The sequence below is a fragment of the Equus przewalskii genome, chromosome 8, assembly GCF_037783145.1.
Source record: "Equus przewalskii isolate Varuska chromosome 8, EquPr2, whole genome shotgun sequence".
NCBI lineage: Eukaryota > Metazoa > Chordata > Mammalia > Perissodactyla > Equidae > Equus > Equus przewalskii.
Genome location: NC_091838.1, coordinates 6,669,063 through 6,693,461, shown reverse-complemented (window position 1 = coordinate 6,693,461; position 24,399 = coordinate 6,669,063). Strand labels below are relative to the sequence as shown.

The window sequence follows — 24,399 nt, the reverse complement described above, 5'->3', positions numbered from 1 at the left end:
ATCTTTGCACCTCAGAGCAAAGGGGTTTCTAAAAGTCAATCAACTAACCATCAACTCTCGATGTCCCTCTACAGATTCAGCAATATTAGCTGGTTCCAAAATTTTACACCTTGTCACGGAACTGACTTGACAACTGCAGCAGTGTTACAACTTTGTAAATTAAGTCCATCACTTAGCAGCACGCTTTTCCCAGCATCACACAGAAAAGACAACGAAGAAAACTATTTCTCAAGTCAAGTCAATGGTATATACCATTTTACCGAAGTCAGAGGGGCACGGGATCTGATTTAATAATTCACTCTTTCATCCATAACTGACCTTTTCAAAACCAGTGTCTACGCCTTTGGTGGCGAGCTTCAATGGGAGCGATCCCAGGATCACAGAGGGAGGGAAGCATGGAGCACGACTTCTTTCAGGTCTCCCTGCAAACCCCAACTCAGAGACTTCCTGGCTTCGTGACTCAGGCAAGTTGCACCACAACTTCAACTGGATTTCCGCTCTTACAACGCGGGAATTGTGAGGCCTTAATGAGATACATTCATGCGGCTGAAAAATACTTGGTTTTCAATAAACATTTAATGAACGAGGCCTCCAAGACATATATTGAACAAGCAAAAAAGAAAACAAAGATGATGATACGCTAACAAGACACAGCCTTTTGGCACCATGAAAACTACCTACAGGGAAACAGAACGGACTGTACAGCTGACCTGAGGCTGCCCCAGGTAGTCATCCCCCCTCAGCCGGTGAGCCAGGAGTCACGATGCTGCGGAAGCCTGAGAGGGATGGCCTAGCACAATTAAATTTTAAAAAGGCCTGTGGGTGGTCACAAAGTCTAGAAATCCGTGAATACATGTAACAAATGCTATGTCAATATTACTTTACAATACACTATGTGTTCCAGAACATATACGTCTATTGTTTCCAGACTTTACAGAAAACCTACATAATCAACACCTAAATGCTTTCACTATAATCACCAAGTCACTCTCTCCCCCTGTGCAAACCCACCCTTCTTTAAACTGCAGTTAGACCTTTAGTTTTCTTTTCCTTTCAAGATTGTCACTAAAGTTCCTTTTTCACTTATAGACAAATGCGGGCACAGATGGGGAGGGCATTTGCTTTCACAATATGATGCCTTGTCTTGTATGCTATATCCCCAGAGGTGGCCCTCAACCCACCTTACACCATTAATGATGGAAATGAGACTGACCGCCAACACCAAGCAAGAAAACATCCCCCTGGGAAAACCTGTACACGAGACCTTAGTCAGCCCCATACGCAGCAATAGAAGCTGATGGCTGCCGATGAAACCAACCTCAGGAAGGGGTGTTCATCTAATGTTCTAAAACCACGAAAGCAGCCATCTATGCTGTGACAATCATGGTGGGATGTGTAAACAGAAAGGCCTGCCTCTCCCCGGCCAATTCTGCAGACACAACTGTCAGGCTTCGGGGGAGAGAGAGTCCTTCACCACTTACAGGAAGCTCATTCGAATTGGTTCATGCCTGAGGCAGGCAATTCACAGCTGGAGTCTAGTGTGGAAGGTGGCTTATGTCTTAGAGGATGCCACCCTACAGCTCACAGCTGTCCTCCCCTTGGCCCACTTCAGGGGGCTCAAGGGAGGGGGTGTGGCAGTGTAGGACAGGAGGTACCCAACCCTTGGAGAATATTTTCTTGCCCTTTTTTCAGGCTCTTCTTCTCTATATATTCCCTGGGGGGGATGTGTGGGTGTGTTAGGGACTGAACTGTGTTTCCCCAAAACTCGTATGTTGAAGTCCTAATCCCAGTGCCCCAGAAGGTGACTGGATCTAGAGCAAGGGTATTCACAGAGGTCATTAAGTTAAAATGAGGTCATTAGGGTGGGCCCTCATCCAACATGACAGGTGTCCTTAGACAAGAGGAGATTAGGACACACAGAGTGACTCCAGGGACCCATGCACAGAGGGACGATGATGGGAAGAGGCAGCAAGAGGATGGCCATCTGCAAGCCCAGGAGAGAGGCCTCAGAGGAAGCCGGCCCTGCTGACATGGTGGTCTTGACTTCTAGCCTCCAGAACAGTGAGAAAATAAGTGTCTGTTGTTAAAGCCACATAGCCTCTGATATTTTGTTATGGGAGCCCTAAGAAACCAAGACAGGATGTCTTCCTAAACGTCACACCAACCTAAACCTTATGAAATTAAATCTTGCAGATAAATACGTTCAATACCCTATCCACAGAAGAAAACAAAGCTGGAAGCTCCCTGACACTTTCAGATCGGGGCAGGCAGGGAATTTATTTAAGTAAACGTGTTTTCAAGCCAGTGTGCTCCATACTCAGCAACCCTCCGCCATCTCTTCAACATCATTTTTACAACTCTTGCTTCAAGAGCCACTTAAGAAATAAATGATTCATGGCAACTGAAAGCACGATAATTTTTCGTGAGACACAATGGTTGGGTTTCTAGGTCTACGGATGATAAAAAACCGCTACCCCTTAGCCCTCTTAACTTCTTTTATGGAAAATAAGGCAAAGAGAGATGGATAAAAATCAAACCTCTCCTTTGCAATATATATTGTCCTCCTAGGACTTACAATTCTACCTTTGAGGAACAAAAGTAAACTTCTCCTTCAGAAAAGAAAAGCTAGCAAAAATGCACATTTTGGGTTCTCTCTTAAAATACGATGTACTGAGTCCTGGATTTGAGAGAAGGATGGTGTTCATTCATAAGACACATTAGCCCGCAAAGGTTTTCTGAACTCTGCAGGGCCGGCCTTCCCATTCCCACGCAGGCAGGTCTATCCACCACAAGGGGCACACTGCTTTGCCAGTTGTAACATGCAGCAGCCGCGCGACATTGGGCCAGATGCTTAATCACATTGAGCCTGTTTCCTAATCCGTAATCTACGGAAAATACACATCTTTACGGGGTTGCTGTGAGAATTAAGTGGGATATTAAAATAACAACACAGTCCTTAGCCACAATATTTCTCAAAAATTGGTCCGTGGACTCTGTGCATCCTGGAGACACCTGGAGGTTTAATAAAGACTTGGGCCCCGCTCCACATCCCTAGACCAGGATGGGGTGTGGAAATCGGCGTTTGTAACAAGCATTTTAACAAGTGAATTAAGACAGGCGTCCTCAACAGGCTGTCACGCCCAATCTAGGTCTAGACAGAGGACAGAAGAGGAGCCCACAATCAGCATTGTAGCATCAAGTGGGCATGCTGCCTGTTCTGCTCTCAGCAGGGACCCTGGTTCCAGGATCTGGGCTCCAGCCCGAGGCCCCAGTGTCCCTGTCTCTGGTTCCAGTTCACCTTTTGTCCTGATCCAAAGAGATCTTGCTGAGATACAAATCTGGCCACGCTGCTTCCTGCTCCAGAGCACCCAGCCTCAACTCTCCGCCCTCCTGTCTCCTCCAACCTCCTGAGTCTGCTCTGTCCGGGCTGGTCTCTGAATTCCAGCCAGCCAGGGTTGTTTCCTTCACACTTCAGCTTAAACGACACCTCTTCATGGGGGCTCTCCCCAACTGCCCATCACTCCCAATGACATAAATATATTTACTTCTCTGCCTAGAACCCAACACCTGCTGATGTTCCCTTGTTGATGTGGCTGTGTCCCCCCTAGACAGTGAGAGTAGGCAGCTGGCGTGCTGCTCTATCCACTGCCTCCGACAGCACCCGGCACACAGCAGGAGCTCAACAAACGTATGCTGCATGGGTGAACATCTTAATGAACGACTGGCACACACCACTGCCAGCCCCAGCAAGGTTCTCACACTGTACGCATGAGGCTGACTGATGGAAAAGTTGCGTTTCCTTTTTTTTTTTTTTGAGGAAGATTAGCCCTGAGCTAACATCTGCTACCAATCCTCCTCTTTTTGCTGATGAAGACTGGCCCTGAGCTAACATCCGTGCCCATCTTCCTCTACTTTATATGTGGGATGCCTACCATAGCATGGCTGGATGAGCAGTGCCATGTCCACACCCAGGATGTGAACCATCGAACCCCGGGCCACCAAAGAGGAACGTGTGCACTTAACCACTGTGCCACTGGGCCGGCCCAAAAGTTGCGTTTCTTACCACGCAACAGGACGACTGAGGGGCAGAATTTGCTTTGTGCAATATCTGTGCTCAGGGGAAAGTGTTACAGAAACACAATTCCTGTAAACTGACCCCATAAAACTAAAGAAAGCCGGCCTTTAAATCATTCCTCTACGTCCATGCTAGTTTGTAAAGGGGAGAATTTCTTCTTTATTTGTTTTGCACAACTGGATTTTCTATAAATTTCACACAGGATGTCCTTGAAACAGCTGTTCATACTTGTTATTAATACCAAAATTGCCTCACTTAAAGTTTCCTATTTACAGTTAAAAATAAAAGGATTGGGGCCAGCCTGGTGGTGCAGGAGTTACGTTCGCACATTCCGCTTCGGCAGCCCGGGGTTTGCTGGTTCGGATGCTGGGTGCGGACACAGCATCGCTTGGCACGCCATGCTGTGGTAGGTGTCCCACACATAAAGTAGAGGAAGATGGGCATGGATGTTAGCTCAGGGCCAGTCTTCCTCAGCAAAAAGAGGAGGATTGGCAGCAGATGTTAGCTCAGGGCTGATCTTCCTCAAAAAAGAAATAAATAAATAATAAATAAATAAATAAATAAAGGATTGTCTTTGGAGCACGATGTCCCTAACAGAGAGCTCTGTAAACTTGCTCATGGTATCAGCGTTGTCCATCCCTCTAGGCTGTGGACAACGAAGCACATCGAAGGCCCTGTGCTGCTTTCTGGAAACAGACGAGCCTTCTGACCACAGAGGTTCTAGAGAAGAAGCTCTAGAAAGAGGGCTCTCTGAATGCATTTCTGTCCAACTTCTGAGTTCTTCATTGTGTAAGCAAGGATTTCAGAGACCCAAAGATATATTAAGAATAAAAGAAAACTATGAATAGATGACAATTCAATTTTAGCAGTGGCCTCCCCTCTCCCGCTCATCCAGCAAAATTAGACTCCGCACACTAGTTTCCCAGCAAAGACCCTGCCACCCATCCTTCTCACGAGGGAAAAGCAAAGTGAAAAGCTCCACGTCGGAACATTACTGGTTCTCCTGTGTGTGTCAGGACGACGAGTGAGTTTCAAGGGAGCTAACAGTAGAGGAGGACAGAGGGCGCGTGGCTTCGGCTTATAGAGCGTTACAGAAAGGAAAAATGGAAAGAGTTGGTTGCAAGGCAGGAGGCCCAAGTTAGGAAAGGACAATCAGGCCCCTGGTGGCCAGGCTCAGGAGGAGATAAGTACACGCTTCGCCTGAAATGGTTTCTCGCCTGCTGGGGGCACGTGGATGCCTGGGATTTACTGATAAGATCACAGTGCAAGGGGGAGAAGCTGTCACACCAGCTGGGCGGGTGTAGGTGCCACTTACAGAAACCCATTCTCCTGAGCTGAAACTGAAAGTAAACCGAGAAATGAGGGAGCCTTGTGGTTGTTTAATTCCTTCCCATCCTTTTTCAAACATCCCCGCTCCTCTTTCCACAATGGCTTACTACCTACTACAAGACAGGTATCCCGCCTCTAAATTAGTGGTTCTCAGCGATGATGGCTGCATCACCTGGGGAAGCTTTCAAAAACCACCACAGTCAAGGCCCCCCCAGGGCATGTTAATCAGAATCACTGGGGGCGGGCCCTGGGCATCACTAAGGGTTAAACCTCCCCAGATAATGCTCCTATGCAGCCAGCATGGAGAGCCACTGCTCTAAAGGTAGCTGGCCAGAAAGCGGGTGAGAGAGAAAGGAGCACGGAGTGGGTGGGGGACATATTTAAATGAGGAAGGGAGTGGCAGCAGTGACCAGGTGAGGCCCTGTGGACTGTCAGCTCTTTCACAACAGGAAATGTGGTAACGAGAAGAAACGTGTGCAAACTCAGGAAGACACTTGGAGAGAGAAGACAGTTGCAAAACCAAGACACGGCAGGTTCAGCTCTTTCAAGTTGGGAGATGAGAGAGGAAATACTTGCGAAGAGGTTGCAAGACCTGCGAGAAGGCTGCCGCTGGAGCTGGAGTAGGAGGCAGGTGTCAACTAAGACACCTCGGACGAGTCTGGATAGGAAGGGCGGGGTGCATACTTCCACTCCCAGACGGCTGAAAGGCCATGGTTCAATGTCTTCTCCCATTGATGGTTCGCCTTTAGATGGAAATTCTGGTGTCACACTTAAAGCAATTAAGAAGTTTTAAAAAAGGAGGTTGCAAATAATAGCAACACAGTCCCTAGACATGCTCCCCAGTGCCTATCAAACATCCAGAACTATGACCGCAGTCACTCGGCTGACCTCTGGCTCACATTGCTCTTTGGGAACTTATTACCGCCTTGACAATGTTTTGAGTCCTCAGAAGGTAAAATTCTCGGATGTCTCTATAAACATACAACTTTTCTTTGATGCAGGTGTTAACACTACACTCTCTTTCCTTTGATTTGCAGAAATTGGGTCCCCTTGCTCGTAAATGGGTACCACAATCCATAGCATGTTCTGCCTAAGTAACCTGGTCACGAGAGAGTGCATGCTCACCTGCAACTGAAGCAAGTTTTACACATTGATCAAAACATGCATTCACATTCATGACGGGCCTATAGCTCCCTAGGAATGCCACGGAAAAGCAGTTAAAACTCACTGCTACACAGTTACAATTATCTGAGTCCCATGGTCGGAATCTGGAAATTAACAAAGATGTGAAATTTATGGTTAAAAGGCTAACAAGGCTTGCCAAATACCATTAGGCAAATTATATAAGATGATTATGGAGAATTTTTAAGAATTTGGAACAAGTCTGAAATGCCTCGCTTTGGGAAGCTGTCTTACTTCTAAGTTGGGAGTCCAGTAAATAACTCTGTGCCATTTTCTCCATGTCTTTATCTTTCTTGAATTCTAAATATCTTTATCTCAAGAAAATTTACTCTAGTGGATTCTTTACTCTGGTTTTCATCTCTTCCTAGAGCTGTTTAGTCTCACTGCCCAAGACATGGGATGGGTGTGAAGGTTAGCAAGCAGGAATCTGGGGCTACTTGGAAATGACAGCTGGCATTACCTTTGAATTTTTCTCCACAGACATCTTTTTGACCCAACAAAACTGTCTTCATCTTCCGGGGCCCTAGGGCCTAGGAGGGCTGGAGCAGATGAACATGGCTATAAACCAGGCCTATAGCAGAGAGGTGAAACCAAAACCACAAGAGAATGTAGGTCTGGCTGGCCATAACACATCCATACTTGGCCTTCATCCACCAAAACGGAACAGCTAACTTGGCATTTTGTCAAGTCTGATGGGAAGCTAATGAAGTGAAAGAAAGACAAGTACACCCATGGCTAACTTACAGGAAGTGTGTATGTGGCAGAGGAGATGGGGCCGTGGGAGCTGGAAAGAGGATGGGACAATTATTTCACATTTAATATCCTGGGAGACATTGGAACAGATTTACAAACCTTTATCCACAATTTTCAAATGCAAAACGTTCTGAAAACAGAGTTTCTTTGTTACTTTGCCACCAAATGAATTTGCTCTAAAAACTGACCTGACCTGACATCAGGTGATTTCGTCTTTTTCCTATCCAACTAAACGTGAATATTCATCCACTTTGCTACAGAAATTATTGTGTTTCTTGAATGCCATGGGAGTATTCCATAAGATACAGTATATAAACTGTATTACCTTTCTAAAAGCTGAATTCTGAAAGACATTTGGCCCCAAAGGGTCTGGCTAAGGGATTGTGACGAGGACACAACTCCCCAGACAGGTGAGTTCTCCAGATTTAACCCTTTTGTAGCTTTCCCACATCAGGCTTCTCCTTCGCCACATTTTCCACTTTATTAGTCTGAGAATTTGGAAACTAAGAGTACGACAACCTGCATGGTAGCGTGTGTCTGGGACAGGTAATATGACAAATATAAACATGACACTGATCTTCAAAAAGATCTCAAACTATATTTTTATTGTAAAAATTAATATTCCCAATTAAATGTCCACAGATTTTGCCAAAAGGCTGGCAGTGGGAATGTGGAGTGACCACCAATGGGCACAAGGGATCTTTTGGGGTGACAGAAAAGTCCTAAAACTGGATTGTGATGATAGTTCCATAATTCTGTAAGTTTACTAAAAATCAGTGAATTGTACACTTAAAAGAGAAGACTCTTATAGCATGTAAATTACACCTCAGTGAGGATGTTAAAAAACCAATATCCTAAATTTCTAAAGCAATACTTTTTATGGCAACATCTCCTCTTTTTTCCTGATGTTTCAAATTAATACCAGTTCAAATGGGGGAAGATATGGGCAATAAATGGGACTCATTCCTGATTATTATGAGAAAATAAGAAATTTCACTCACAAACGACTAATTTTACAGCTCGATAGAGAACATGATTTTTTCGAGATCTTCCCCTGTACTTAGCAAATGAAATCGAATTTATTTCTATTTTAACATGTTATGCACACCTCTCTAATTACAGCATGTGTCCCATCAAACAGTATTTTATTTATCAGTCATCTTGCAAAGAGAGCGTAAGGTCCCGAGGGCCAGGACTAGGTCAGTCTTCCCTGTATTTTCAGGACCCAGTAGGTACTCAATGAATCATTACACTGAATGCAATGATTCCTTCACCAGAACCATTTATCACATTTCCATTGGCTTGAACAACAGAAAGCAAATTAAACAGACATGCCCCACCTTCTAGATCAACCTCAGCACTGTTGCCATTTTAGCCTAATAGCTCTTCCCTGCGCAGGGCTGTTTTGTGCACTGTAGAATGTGTCACAGCATCCCTGACTTCTACTCACAACATGCCTGCCGGTAGTGCCCCGTTTCCAGTTGTGACAACCAAAAATGTCTTCAGACATTGCCAAATGTCCCCTGGGGGGTCAAAGTCACCCCTGGTTGAGAACCACAGCTCTAAACAGAAAGCGCATAAGACAGATCAAACCAAACCAACAACACTTTTCACATTATCACTTCCTGGAGCCGGTGAGAACGGCAAGAAAGAAAAAGCACACAACTAGCAAATGATGATTCTCTGACCACAGGCCTTGGCACATTATGGGGAGAAGAAAAAGAGAGAACCTCTGTTTACCCTCCTTGTAACTGCAGAGACACAAAGGGCTTAATCTAATGCAAGACACAGTTTTCAGGACAGGTGGAGCTGGGAAAATACTCAAGGATCCAAATGCCAAATGGCCCATGGCTATAAAAGCAGCATGCTCATTGCCAGCGCGGGGCTGTTTATTATGAACTGTATCTAGGAGAACAATTCTGAAAATGCTATTGAATATTTATTAAAAGAAAAGATCTATAATAATTCAGGTCCTGACATGCTACTATCAGCGAATCACTCAGCCAGTTGGAAGGGTTAAGAACTGTGGTGGCAGAAACCATTAAATTAAGCGTACGCTTAATACTTCAGTGTTTTTTCTCAACAACCATCATGTTTAGCAATCCTGTTCCAAACATCCCAGCACAAAGCCTGAAAAGCCGCTATTTGCATTATATGCTTTTAGCAAGACTCCACACTTCTTCGCTTCAATTCTACTTGGAGATACTCAGCATTTCACACTGACGTTAAAGTTCAAGATGCACATTTTGGGCAAGCTGGCCACTACATAATAAAGCAAAGAAAAAATATTCTTGACACTATCCAAATATGTTTAAATATTTATCAAGATTTCTAATACTTCAAAGCAACTTTTTTATTTAGGAAAACAAAGAAGTACACTTTTAACCTCAACATCAAATGACGATAAATGACGACATTCTCGTTTTCAACTACTTCTATATTTCTTACAAATTTATGACGTATAAGAAAAAGCTACAGTAGGCAGTTACGTGTCAATTCCTAACATCTGAAAAGAAAGCATATCTTTTTTTTTTTAAAGATTTTATTTTTTTCTTTTTTCCCCCAAAGCCCCCCAGTACATGGTTGTATATTCTTCGTTGTGGGTCCTTCTAGTTGTGGCATGTGGGACACTGCCTCAGCGTGGTTTGGTGAGCAGTGCCATGTCCGCGCCCAGGATTCGAACCAACGAAACACTGGGCCGCCTGCAGCTGAGCGCGCGAACTTAACCACTTGGCCACGGGGCCAGCCCCAAGAAAGCATATCTTTTTAAATTGTTTGTAAAAATATTTTTATTTTTCTCTGTGTGCCTGCTGGTCAACACAAGCAGGTTTCGGACTCTGAAATTAATCAGGTAATTCCTAAACCCGCTAAGAGAGAGAACGTACACAATATGCAAAAGCTCTCTATTCAATCAAGCCCTAACTGTACACATAATTATGGTATTCAAATTAGAGTACTAATTTAGACATGTTCCATCATGTCAAGTATACACTAACGTAAAAGTTTCTGAATAAAATTTAATAGGAAGAAAAAAGATGTAAAGAAAACTTAATTACTCTTTTTAGAAAATGAAAACTCCTAGTACATAATATTAAAATATACACTCATGGAAACATTAGTAGGAAATGCAGCTTAATTCTTCATCTTGGTAGTGAGTAATAAACACAGTACTGTCAGATCACCTCAACAGATTACTAACTCTGTGCCCTGGATTATCATATTTGCATTTGGATGACATTGGGACACATCAGGCATGAAATGGCCAAATTAATTTTCATTTTACTTCATTTGCGTTTCCTCACATACTATTATAAATACAAAATGCAAAAATATATAAAATACCATATTACTTTATATTGTTATTTAAATTTTCATACGCAAACATTATAATTTCTAAACTATCCTAGGCGAGGCTACCACAATGTACGATGTGTAACGATAATTACTAGAACTAAGAGAGTTACTTAACCTTTTTATAAAACTTTCAAAAATTTATAAATGTATGGTCATTTAAAAAAATCAGCACCTAGGGGCTGGCCCTGTGGCCCAGTGGTTAAGTTCGCGCGCTCCGCTGCAGGCGGCCCAGTGTTTCGTTGGTTTGAATCCTGGGCGCAGACACGGCACTGCTCATCAAACCACGCTGAGGCAGCGTCCCACATACCACAACTAGAAGAACCCACAACGAAGAATATACAACTATGTACCGGGGGCTTTGGGGAGAAAAAGGAAAAAATAAAATCTTAAAAAAAAAAAAAAAAATCAGCACCTATAACAAAAGATCAACCAACTCAATGTCACAAGTGGATAAGCCCTTTTGGATTCAACGTTTCCTACTAAAGCTAAAACGTCAAATTGGCCCCATGAAGCTTGAAATTGAGATTTTAGGATAAGCACTAGCACCAACATTTTGCTACTTGCTAGAAATTGCTTTCATCTGGAAATTGCCAGTTAGTAAGGCTCATAGAAATTTTTTGCAAAATAAGAAAATGTAGCATCATAGATTTTTCAAACAGCCATAAAATTCCATGCATATTTCATGATTCTAACATTACTGTATATGAATAGCTAACACTTGCTCTAACAGCAGCAAAATTAGGTAAATCATAATTTTAGGATATCAGGAGCCAAAAGACAAGTTGTAAAACTAAAATTAACCCTTTAGATTTATCCTGCATCATTTTACACTGCTTAAGAAAAAGACAAATGCTTTAATACTTTTGCAATAAATGAGTAACATAATAGCCACTTTGGCAAGATATAGCAAGCTGCATCATAGAACATATCTGGAGAATTCAAGAAGGATAGTATAAACAGAAAAACAACAGTTTAAACTTCCTTTGGCTGATTTTTATTTCACATGTATGCACACATACATGTATGCACAGAATGCTTCTCACATTGCAGCAACTGGAAAACAAATTTCCATTGTATCACCAACAGCAAGTCGAACTACAATAATTTTGCAGTTTAAACTATTGAATCCTTTTTGTTTTATAACAGATGCTTTTTAAAAGTTTTTAAGATGACAGAAAAAGATGTTCATTTTGTCAAATAAGAGTTGCCCCTCATCTAACTTAATCACATATATTTGCATAAATAACCTGTGGTCCATCAAATATAGAGACTGTGGCCAACACAGTTTCTATGGTTGGTGCCTGAGAAGACTAATAAAAAAAATCTCTTAAATATTTCACCCCCTTATCTTTCCTTAGTTGCTATTCATGAAGGCACAGGGAACATGGTGGGGTGCTAAGAATCCCCAATTTTAAGTCAGAACGCAGCTCTACCATTTACTAGCTGTGCTATCAACGAGCAGATTTCTGAACCCTCTATCTCAGCTCCCTCTTCTCTATCCTGGGAGCAATTCTACCTTTAGATCAAAATTAAAGGACTGAAATGCATGACATTAACGAAAACACATGGCAATTACTTCCATCATCCCCAAATACTCCAGTTTGTCTATAACAGAACAAGGCCTGTTTTTATAAGACAAGTGAAAATGATAGGAAACTGTCCTCAACATATCTCAAATAAACCAATGAGCCAAAAGGCTCATTAATAACTATAAAAGGATTGGTTCAAGGGTCCAAATCCTCTGAAAATGCTATGGCCATGATAAAAGCTTAGTTTTTGTAAACTGTCAAATAATGCGACATTTGTCACTTTCCCTTTTGGTGTGCTCATTCAATGACACAACGAGACATACCCATTATGAAGAACCAAGCACCTTATGCACCAACAAAGTGATTCTTCCATTCTTCCCACTTTCCCAAGTGCTCATGTCCTGCTGTCAACGAAGGAGAGAAATTAACGGAAAAGGAAAATGAGAAATGACAATTCTATTCAATAGGCAGCTTGAGACCCAGGATCATGCTTTATTCATGATTTTATTTCTTATTTCTTTCCCTTACCTCCATCCCCACTCATCTTCCACATAGTAGGTCTTCATGTTTTTTGACAGGCACTGAAATCTATATGAGAAATAGCCACCATCATCTGTGTAGACACAAGCAACTTAACAGTCAGACCTGTCCCTTTGCTCTCTGCCTTGCCTTTCTATTTCTTTCCTTTTGTCACCTGGCTCCCATTCCATCCAGCAGCTCCTTCCGCTTTGCCTCTGGCTTCTGCCACTTTGTGTCCTAGGACTTGTCAAAAACTGCTCTCACTTAATCTTACTATTCCATCTGCTCATCTTCTGCCTGCCACCTTGGCCTTCATCTTTTTTTCCATTCCACGCATTCTCCCTGGCAGCTCACAACCTCAAAAGCAACTTCAAATACACCAAAGACTTGCAAACCTATATTTCCAGCTCAGCCTCTGTCTTGAATTCCAGAACCACAGGCTGGAACAACTGTCAACTGAATCTCAAGCCTGGAGGTCCCTCTGGTGCCTCACATTACATAAATCCACACCTGAATTAGTCATCTTCCCCTGCGCGCTGCGCCATCTTCTGTATTCACCATCATGAGCAGTGGCACCTCTGTGCATTCAATTACCCAAGCCAGAGACCTGGGGGTCATCCTTAAAGTCACCATGCCCTCCCTACTTCTCCCCTCCTCCTCCTCTCCCAACTCTATCAGTCTCAGTTCAGACCTCAAATCCACACCAGGATTCAAGAGTTTTTTTACGCAACTTCTCTTTTCCACTCCCCCATCCTCACACCCCATCCATTCTCTACCATACACCCAGAGCGATCACTCTAAAAGAACACCCCAAAGTGATCAACTTCACCTGGACCAAATACAGCTCACAAGACCCTCCTGAAAGTGGCTCCAGCCTCTGCTCTCCATCTTCAGGCTCATCACTGCCCCTGATGTGCACCAGCGACATGGAACGACCAGCTGTTCCACAGACGCTCGGCTGTCTTCAGTGCCTTCACTGCACTGTCTTCCCTGGTTCCTCTGCTCAGAATGGTTTCTGCCAGCCCACTCCCATCCTCAGCTGCCTAGTCCCTGCTGACTCGCTCTTCCAGACTCAGCTCTAGCCCTACGTCCTAAGGGAAAGTCATCCCTTGGAGTCAGGTGGCCCTGGCAGAGCTTGGCATCCTCTATGCACTCGTTGCAACTGCTGCTCAGCATCTTTTCCCCTCATGGGACTGAGATTTTGGAGGGCAGTGAGAGGAATCTTCTTACACCCGAGGTTTCTTCATCCAACAACATGCCTGGTATCATATCACTATATATCCGGTGAACGCATAAATGAGGAAACATCACTCCAGGCAAACGTGCGAGCTGCCAGTGACGGATTACATGTGAATTAGAAGTTCACGGCTCTCCTTAGAAAGTGTCGGGGACAAAATAATAAGGCCACTTGGGCTGCAATTCCCAAGTGCTGAATGCAGAGGTTGTGGTGTTCCTGTGTGTAGCTATGTGACAGATTGGCTTTTAGTTTTAAGTAAAAGAAAAATCATTGTCTTGTGTGGTTTTATTGCCTCTGACTTACAACACGAGCTGCCTCGACATTCAAGATTCCCAGTAGCTTCAGCAGGTTGAACCACAATGGGGGTGAGGGAGGAAGGAGCAGAGTTAGGGGTAAAGGGCAGGAGTGAGCAGAAGCAACATTAACAGTAATGATGGAACCACAAATGCAATGACGCCTGAGGACTCCCCTGATCACCGTTCATTCCTCAGAGAATAAATGCACAGAAAGGCTACCTGGGGCTCCCCAAAGACCAAAACGACAGACGACAGCACTGCTGACTCAGTCGCACCTTTTCAGAACATCAGTTGAAGCTGATCACTTGTGAATGAACACATGACGTGGTATGTAGGGTTTGGGTTCTACAAAATGGCAGAGGAAGCTACAAAGCCACTGCTGATCAATTAAAAAAAACATTTTTTTCGTTACTTGCCTACTTCGTAAAGTTCAGAGGGTTTCAAGGGCCCTGTATTTTAAGCAAAGGCCCCCAGTTAGGCCAAATTTCCCTGTCCTCTGTAATGAAGGCTACTTGAAGAAAATTGAATTTTTCACAAGTATTTAGTCACTCACAGGTTTGAAAATTGTACAGTCTTATAAAATGAAGGAGGGGGAGTGGTTGGGACATCAACACGATATGCTAAAGTCTTATAACAAGAATAACTAAAACCCCAAGGGATACGAAGAACTTATTGAACAAATGTCAGCTCCACCATAAAACTAAAAAATGGGGGGGTGGGCGGAGGGGAGGGTCTTGAAAATATTATCAGTTCATTTTAACTTCTGTCCTTTTACTCTGCACTTGTCCTGGCCTGAGAATATAGCACAGACACAGAAGACGGATGCAACGTTCCTATTTGTAGACAGCCCACTTGAATCTTACTTGTTAGACAGACATATTCATTTACTTTAAAAACCACAGTCGCATTGTGAATAACACATGACACTGTTGGAGTAATGTTCCTTACTGATACCTTTTTGATTTATTTTTATTATTTCTTTAAAGGTATGCTTTATTGGTGAGGAAGATTGGCCCTGAGCTAACATCTCTTGCTAATCTTCCCTTTTTTTCCTCTCCCCAAAGCCCCAGCACATAGTTGTACATCCTAGTTATAGGTCATTCTAGTTCTTCTACGTGGGATGCTGCCACAGCATGGCTTGATGAGCGGTGTGTAGGTCCATGCTCAGGATCTGAACTGGTGAAACCCAGGATGCCAAAGGAGAGCGTGCAAATGTAACCACTCAGCCATGGGGCCGGTACCTTTTTGTGATTTAAATACATCTTTTTTTTTAAATCACCCGAGAAAATCTCAGGTCTCTGCACTTCCCTTTCTTTAACGAGAGAATAACGCAAGTCCCTGACCCCAAACACAGCTAAAGGGAACGTGCGTCTCCAGGGCGTCCCATTATCAGTTGGAGACTCTGTGTTTCCTATTTCACAATGCTAACATGTGGGGTTCTTTTCTGAGCTCGTTGCATGAACTTACAGGAAGTTCTTCTCTACAAAGACAAGGAGATGACACTATCTGTGCAGTCATTGTCAGCTGCTGGCCCTGGGCAAGAAGGTGGGCACCCGCCTCTCCACCATCCCATCAGCCCTATCCCAGGGTCACTGTGGGGACCACATGAGACAAGACAGAGTTATCCTGAGAAGCACAAATATAGCACCTACACAACACAGTCCAACTATCAGGAAGGCTGCAAAATCGGAGGCAGGAGAATGCTCTGTAAGGAGGCCCGGCCTCGTCAGATGGCCCTGAGCTCCAGCCATGGCTCCAAAATTCACTAGTGTAACCTTTGACATGTACCCTGGGCCCTCAGTCTCTACTTCTGCAAAAGAAAGGATAATAAAGTAACTATCACATAAGGTCACTACGAGGATTAAAGTAAATTCTGTATGTAAAGTTCTTAGCAGGGCAGACAGCACGTGGTAAGCGCTGCGTGTTCACTAGTCATTCCAATTCTTATCCAGAAAGCACGACCAGTAAGGACCAGAAATGTGGCAGATAAATCATGCTCAGAGCCATCTTCCTCCTAAACCCACCCAAGGTCTCCAACTCAGCGATGTCCCATCCTTGAGGGACCATCTCTGTCATGTTGTATAGGAACTGCTTGCTTGTATAACAGAAATTTCTATAACACCCCAACTCATCTCTCACGGACATATGACACAAGAGATATAGAAATATTATCAGCTCCTGACTCCCCAAGCCCAAAGCGAAGATAATTCAAAATAGTAGATATGAGTGGGGAGAGGAAACAATCTTCACTCACTTACGTCCATATTAAAATTAGCTTATATTTCTTGTCCATGTTGACAGCAAGGGAAAGCTGGCTGTCAGAGGAAAGCTAGTTGGAGATTTAGAAGTGGCCACAGATAAGCCAATATATAGATAGCACAGACAAGAAAGAAAACAGAACTATATGTAAGTTCTGAAGAATTAGTTAAAAGTGTATTATGGACCCAGCTCAAGTCGCAAAAATTGATCAGGGAAAATTTTACTACAGAATAACCCAAAAACAGAGGAGCATTTGAAATGTAAGTACTGATTAAAAGGGAATATCTGTACGCTGAAAAGGAGGGATAAAACTGAAATAGAAGCTATCTCAGAGAGTTGTGGAAAGACTCAGCTGATGGCAAAGACTTTTTTTGGCACACAGTGTCTGGTACTGTGTCCCCAGGCACACTAAGTCCCTCTCCCAGGGAGTTTTAATTTTATTTTTAATTGAGATATAATCCACATATAACATTATATTAATTTCAGGTACACAACATAAGGAATCATTATTTGTATATACTGCAAAATGATCACCACATTAAATCTAGTTAACATCCATCCATCACCACATACAGTTACTTGTGATGAGAACTTTTAAGATCTACTCTCTTAGAAAGTTTCAAATATGCAATACAGTGCTATTAACTACAGTTACTATGCTGTACAGAGAGTTTTGATATATATATAATTTTTTTTGGTGAGGAAGATTGGCCCTGAGCTAACATCTGTTGCTAATCTTCCTCTTTTTGCTTGAGGAAGACTGTTGCTGAGCTAACATCTGTGCCAATCTTCCTCTGTATGTGGGATGCTGCCACAGCATGGCTTGATTAGCGGTGTGTAGGTCTGTGCCTGGGATCCAAACCCACGAACCCTGGGCTGCTGATGCAGAGTGTGCCAACTTAACCACTATCCCACTGGGCTGCCCAGAGAGTTTTGATTTTAAAAAAGGAAAGCCAACTTAGAACAGCCGCCTTGGGGTACCTTTCAGTGGTAGGACGCATTAGCTAAGAGGTTGAATGAAATACTAAATCAGTCTGTGAGCAGTCTGTTGCCTGTGTGCCTTATCCAGTAATTAAATTTTACTATTTAGAAAATAAAGTAAATATTTACCAAAGGGTGGGAACACCATGTGGTATCTGGACGGTAACCTGAGAAAGCCACAAAAAGAGCCGTGGCCTCTCAAGCATTCCCAACCTCTGGAAGTCAGGTGACAAGTGCAACAGCCTATGGACCAGACTTCTAACAAAGTACTGTTCACCCAGGGCCCTGGAAGCTACTTCCCACAACACTGGTACTAAGGCCTCGAGGCAGCACGCTTATTTAATGTGGAGGACACATTATTTCCATTTCTGAATACACAGTACAACATGCACCAGAGTGCAAGGCCTCTCCCTCCCTCTGGGAGTTCCCCAGTGGGGACCGAATTCACACCCAGGGATGGCTGTGGATCCGTTACTGCTGCTCGTGGTGGTTTCCGAGGCTGCGTGGATGGCTGCAGCTACATCTGCAGGCAGGAAACGGCCCGCGGAGCACTGTCCTCGGGGGTGAACTGTGACATCATACCAACTTTTTTTCTTGACTCATGGCATATATGAATAGGGAAGTGAAAAGCAACTGAAGCCACTTCAAACTGAAGGGGAAAACTCACTTCACCTGCTGGGGCCTCTGCCACTTGCTAGGGTAGGCAAGTTATTTACCAACGATGTGACAATAATAATAGCTCCCGGTCATGGAGAGCTATGTTGTGAATGCTGCTGAGTACTTTGCATAACTTAATGCTTAACTTGAATTTCCTCATCTATAAATGAAAGATGATGACGCACCTATTTCATTATGTTATTATGAGGATTAAAGAATAGGTGGAAAAAGCACTTTCAAGTCGAGGCGGCATGATCAAAAAGATCCGAAACAGACAGACATGGGTTAAAATCTCAACTCCGATTTCCACTATTTGATCTCATGGAGCTTCAGTTTCCTCACCTCCAGAGTGGAGATGAAGCCACCCACGCCAGCGAGGAACCGAGGGAGACAGTAAGCCAAACCCCAGCTGTCTGCATCACTGGGAGGTGTTCAATTATTACTTGTACCTCACTCCTATTATACACATGAACTGCTTCTCTTCTCCGTCGGCAGCCATTCAGTGTCTGTAGTATCCAAAGATGCGTGTCCTTCCACAACAATGATAGTGTCACACAGTCTGATACGCCAGACACGGGTTGAACAGCTTCATGTCTATGAACTCATTTAGTCCTCACCACAATCCAGGGAGGTAGGTGCTACTCTTATTCCCATTTTACAGATAAAGACACCGAGGCACACAGTCTAGGTAACCTGCCCAGATTCAAAAAGATGGTACCAGAGCCGGCAGCCCGGGCTACCCAGTCTGTCCTTGTAACAATGATGCAAAAGTGCTTTTGGGGGTCAACTTGTTGGAGATTTCATGCTTTGATTTATCTCTTGTAAAGATCAGCAATGGATGGTCTCACCGACCACAATGTGTTGACTTGACTACCTTTTCAACCTTTGAAATACCATTTTGTGTATTTGCTTAGAATTCTTTAAAAAACTATGACACGTTTTAAAATGAGGTGCCTATAACTAGTTCATCTCGTTCTATATGCTGGAATAACATAAATGTCCTTTTTCTCTCAAGACGACCTATATAAATCTTACATTAAAATACACTCCTGAGTTTTGGGTTAAACAATTATTACACGTCCAAATTAAAAAATTAGGGCAGCCTTAATGTTATCTGTTTTGTTAAATTAATGACTTCTATACCAAATAATCTGAATATTCTCCTTATTTCTAATGTCCACTGTTTTAACAGTCACTGCAGTACCGTATGGTATTTCAAAGTATTCCTTTTACAAATTTAATCAACTCCAATATTAAATATCAGTGATGACAATCTATTGCTCTGCTTTAAAGGAAGCTCTAGGGGACCAATAAGAAAGAAAGGTTAAAGAATTCTATCCTTCAAAGTGCGACAGGACAGCTACCTATAAATCATGCTCTTTCTTTATTAAGATAATTAAGCCCATTGGTACACTTCACTTGCAGACTTTTAACTCTCAACAATTGTCAGGCAGGAACAATTTCCACTTTTTCTAAAACAAAGGGGATGTGTTCAGAAGGGGTCCCTCTGCAAGCTCTCTGCACAATGCACGCTATTTTAAAACATGATTTATGTGTCTAATTCCTGAAGCTGCCTTGGAAAATATACTGGGCTTTTCCCCGCATGCTCCCTATTAGGACAAGACTCTCCAATTTGAAGAGCGCACTCTGTTTCAGACTACAGGCCGCTATATCATGTCAGCATTTTCATTAAATTCTGTTCAAGCTGGACCTTCCACAAATAGAATGGAAAGCCACAGCTGCAGCCACTGCAGAGACAGAGTTCTCCCGACGGGCGCTTACATAAGAGGCGCAGGACAGTCAGGGCGAAGGAAACACAAGTGTCATCCTCTGAATCCTATTCCTTTAGGACTAGCCCGCATTCTTCAAGTGCATGAAATCACACACACAGAATGGATTTCTCATTTTATTTGTCTTATAGCACAAAACGCTGGATTGACGTGTAAGTTTTTTCCCTTAAAGGACTGGGATCCAATTATTGGAAACGTTGGCAACTTCTGCCTAGAGGAAGAGCAAAGTGGGATGCGCGGGAAGCTTGGAGGCCTGGGAAGGGAAGGCTTAGCTCCATCCCCAAAGATCCACCGCATCCAGGAATACGACAGGAGTCACTCCCCTGAGGACTTAGGATAAAGGTGACAAGACTCTGCACGCACCCCCAACCCCCCCAACACACACCCCCCCCCGAGTCAAGAAGCTGGGCATGTGCCGTCAGCAGCAGCCGAGATGCCCTGAGAGCACCTGTCCTCTCCCTGCACATCGCCACCGGCACGGCCGTCAGAGGCCGGAGCCCCCGCCCGGACCGCAGCCTCTCCCCGCGGCCGCGGCCGCTCTCCGCACCCGAACTCCCGCAGCTGGAGCCCTGCGACCGAGAGGGGCCGCCCCCTCTTCCCACGACAGGCAGATGCTGAAAACCAGCCTCGCCTTCCCCGGCTCCCTGCAACTTCGGAAACTACGGTCAACTTACCGGGACGCGGAGACAGGGCGCCTTCGGGGGGCCGTGCTGCCCCAGCCGCCTCGCTCCGCCGTGCCCGGCGCGGGGACCTGGGCAGGGCGCAGCGCCCGGCGGCGGCGGCGACAGCGGCGGCGAGCGCGGCTGCACCGGCGCGCGGCCCCGGACGGCGGCGCTCCGAGCGCCCGCGCGCGGCTCGGGCTCGGGCTCGGCGGGGATCGCGGCCCCGGCAGGACGGCGGCAAGCGCAGAGCCGAGGCGCTGGCACCCGCACAGCCGCAGCGCGCTCCGGGCGCCGGGTCACATCGCGGGCGGCCGGGCTCCGCCGGCCCGCAGAGCGCCCTCGCCGCCGCGCCGCGAGAATGACAGCCGCCGAGGCCGGGCGGCCGGGCGGGCGCGGGGCGCCAGTGCGCATGAGCCCGGCCCGCTGCGGCACGTCACCCGGAGGGAGGAGGGGGGAGGAGGGAGGAGGAGGGAGGAGGAGGAGGGAGGAGGCGGAGGGAGAAGGGAGGCAGCGGCGGGGAGGGAGGGAAGGAGGGAGGGGGCGCGCCGGGCGGGGCCGGGCGGGGGGCACCCGGGCGCAGCGCCCTGCCCGCGCGCCCAGGGTGTACAGGAAGTCTCCCGCCTCGGAGGAGCTGAACCTCCAGCTGTGTGGGTGAACTTGTTTGTCTCCAGAGCCCATTGTCCCTTAAGAACCACTGTTTACTCTCAACCGTCTTTAGGACGCCGGGCAGGCCCGCAAAAGCCGGTGCAACTCAGGTTATCGCTGAACCTGGAAGGGCTGCGCTTTAGGGACAGTGGCCTTCCGCCTGGGCTGGACAGGAAAATACCTTGGGCAGCTTGTAAGAGCCCTTTGCCCCGGCCGCGCCCCGGAATCCAGAGGGAGGACGTGAGAATCTCCGGGTGGGGCCCAGGTATCAGGAGGTTGTAAAGGTTCTCAAGTGATAGCGAGGGAGGTGTATCCAGCAGAGCTTCTCAAACCTTTAATGGGCGACCGAATCTCCCGGGGGTTTTGTTTAAATGCAGATCCTGATTCGGGAGGTCTGGGCGCTACGGGGGGGATTCTTTATTTTTAACAAGCTCTCTTTTGATGCCAGCGCTGCAGGTCCAGACCACCCACCCTTGCTACTCAAAGTGTGGTCTAGAGGCTGGAGCAGAGCTTCTGAAACGTTGGTCTGTGTGGGAATCACCTGAGTAGCTTTTCAAAAATGCAGGGCGCATTCCCAGGCCCTACCCACAGAGGTTCCGGTTCAGCCGCTGGGCAAAGGTGGGGCTCAGGAATTCCATTGGTAAGAAGCACTCTGGACAAGTCCCATATAGGTGTTATTTGGACCAAACTTCAGGATATTAGATCAGCAACCTGCGGCTGGGTATTGACTTTTGCAGGAAGAGAAATCAGGACGTCAGACTCCGAGTCCAACTGGCGCTTTGTTTGACTAGTCCAAATTTTCTACGATTATTATGCATTACTTTTAGTAAGAAAAATATGTAAACACACAATACATACAGTGTATTCATTACACATATTATTAAAGGGGGCTTAAAGTTGACTGGGGAAGAAGGCTCCTTAGGCGGGGAGGGGTGGGAGTAGGGAGTAGAGTGATGGAGTGAGGGATGTGAGATGGCTTGTTGGTTAGGAGGCTGCGGAAGGAAGCGTGTGTAGGAGGAGGCAAACCTTGGACTGACCTAGAGCCTGGGCAGGCCCCTTGGAGAAGAGGATCCAGGGACCAGGCTTGGCCTCCTGCTGGTAGCACAAGGTGAAACTCAGGTGTTCAGGACCCTATGGATGTGTGGCCCGTCACATCCATTACCTCATGGAAATCTCACAGTGGTCTCAAATTGGATAAAAAAGATGTTATGCCCATTATACAGATTTAAAAATGGACGCTCTGGGCATTGACTTACTCAGACAGTGGAATTTGAGCAAGAGTACACATGTGAGTGTTGGGCGTGGCTTCTATAACTAAGGAAAACGATTCAGATCTTACAAAGAAATGGTTTCTGTGTTTACTATTCACATCATTTAAGGCTGGGCCTGAATTTTGAGTTAGAAAGGCTTCCATTTTTTGTAGGGAGGAAATACGTTTTGTGTCTTCACCCCACTTCTGCAGCTCCACGAATTAGGGGGTAAAATGTTGCTCTAAGAGCATGCCAGTCCTAGGGCAGTGCAGTCACATAGTGCAGGCGTTGCCGAGAGGTTCAGACAGCAACACGCATATTTTCTGGTGACAAGCGCAATTACCATCGTCATTTTATCCAGGCCCAAAGAAGCTAAGTGATTTAGACAAACTCCAGGCAGGAACCAGTCTCAAGCCTCGTCCTTTTCCTCTGCTCTCCTTTCACCAAATGACATCCTGAAGATGGTTTTTCATTTTCAAGTTGTTCACACCAGGATTTGCCATCAGTAAATTAGAACCCAAATGTATGTCAAAGCCACTCCTTGATGTAGAACCAGAAGTGTCAGGAACAATTCTTCTGCTTGTGATAAATGCTATGGACTGTACTTCTGATCTGAATACAGTCTTGGAAGAAAGTATGTGATATTTATATGCAAACTCCCAATCCAGAGGTTTGCCTTGGAATGCTACACGGTCAACTGTGTCCTCCCCACCTTTATCTGTCCCTCCAGCCTGGCTCTTCTATTACAGCTACCCTTCTGTGCGATTTGAGATTAAAAAAAAAAGAAAGAAAGAAAGAAATGAATTCCTAATTAAAAGAGAATTCTCTGTAAATGAGGGAGCTCCAATCAAAATATTTATCTGTATAGTATATGAATTCATTTGCATATTGCCTTTAAGCTATCTAGGATTTTATTACATAAAAATTTCATCAGTATGTCCCACTGCCATGGTGTTGTGAGCCACTATTATTAGCATTAAACTCAGGAAAGGTGTAATGTTGGCTTGATATTGACTGTGTCCTGATATTGACCGTGTCTCATTTAGAATTTGTTTCTCATTAGCTGCCATTGTTGTCTAGCAGGAACAGCAGCTAGGTTTTTTCCTCTGAGGTCTGTATTCCTTATGGGTCAGCAAAGGCTGCTCTTCGGCTGAGAATTCCTTCCTTCAATGCCTCTAAAAGTTCCAACAGTGAGGATTTCAATTATAGAGAAGCTAGTGACTCCTTTGAACCTATTCTCTGCTCATTCGAGAAGCTATTCCTAGAATAGATTTTTATGAAACTTTCTGCTAAGAATCACAGGCTTCTCCCTGACCTCAGCTTTGGCCCCCAAATTCTCCATAGTTAGTAATTACGTTTCTTCATCCATTTCATTCAATGGGATTCTTTGACATGAAAATCTTGCAGCCTCTGCCTACTTCATAGTTACAGTCCAGATGAGAGAAGTGTGGGAGTCCAAGGTGACTGGCACAGCTGAGACAGAAGTGGGAACATAGAATTAGATTTCACTAGGGAAAAATAAGGCTGCCATAAACGTTAATACCAGTTGTGCTTGATTTTTAGACATGGTTTATTACCAAGTTTGCCTTGTTTGAACACATGCAGCTGCTGGAAACTTCACAGGAAACCCTAAGCAAGTCCCTGGTGGGATGTGGGGGTGGGGGTGAGAGTGGGGATGGAGAAATCAGCGTTCTGTCTTCTTTTCCTGGGAAAGTTTTGAAAACTATTGGAAAGCTCGATTCCTCTGGCCCCAACACAGGAAACTTACCCAGTGCCTGCGTTTCAAATGTTTACTTCTAAATTATTTGTTCTAAAAAATTTGTTTAGAATTTAGAGCAATGTAATAAATGATCTGGATTTTAGGCTAGCTCCAAAAAGTTT

At 44.9% G+C, this 24,399-nt stretch overlaps 1 protein-coding gene across 6 annotated transcripts in view; it reads right to left on the bottom strand.

Annotated features, from left to right (window-relative positions):
• Positions 1 to 20,775, bottom strand: part of PAG1 (phosphoprotein membrane anchor with glycosphingolipid microdomains 1) — a 129,758-nt gene extending 108,983 nt beyond the window's left edge. For 3 of the 6 annotated variants that reach the window (XM_070630377.1, XM_070630375.1, XM_070630373.1), the window contains exon 1: positions 20,636 to 20,775. The gene's annotated coding sequence lies outside the window, so the exon portion shown is untranslated. Of the gene's footprint in view, positions 1 to 12,545; positions 12,598 to 20,635 lie in introns of those variants that run through there. The other 3 variants (XM_070630378.1, XM_070630376.1, XM_070630374.1) reach the window with 2 other exon arrangements.
• Between the last annotated feature and the right edge of the window lie 3,624 nt (positions 20,776 to 24,399).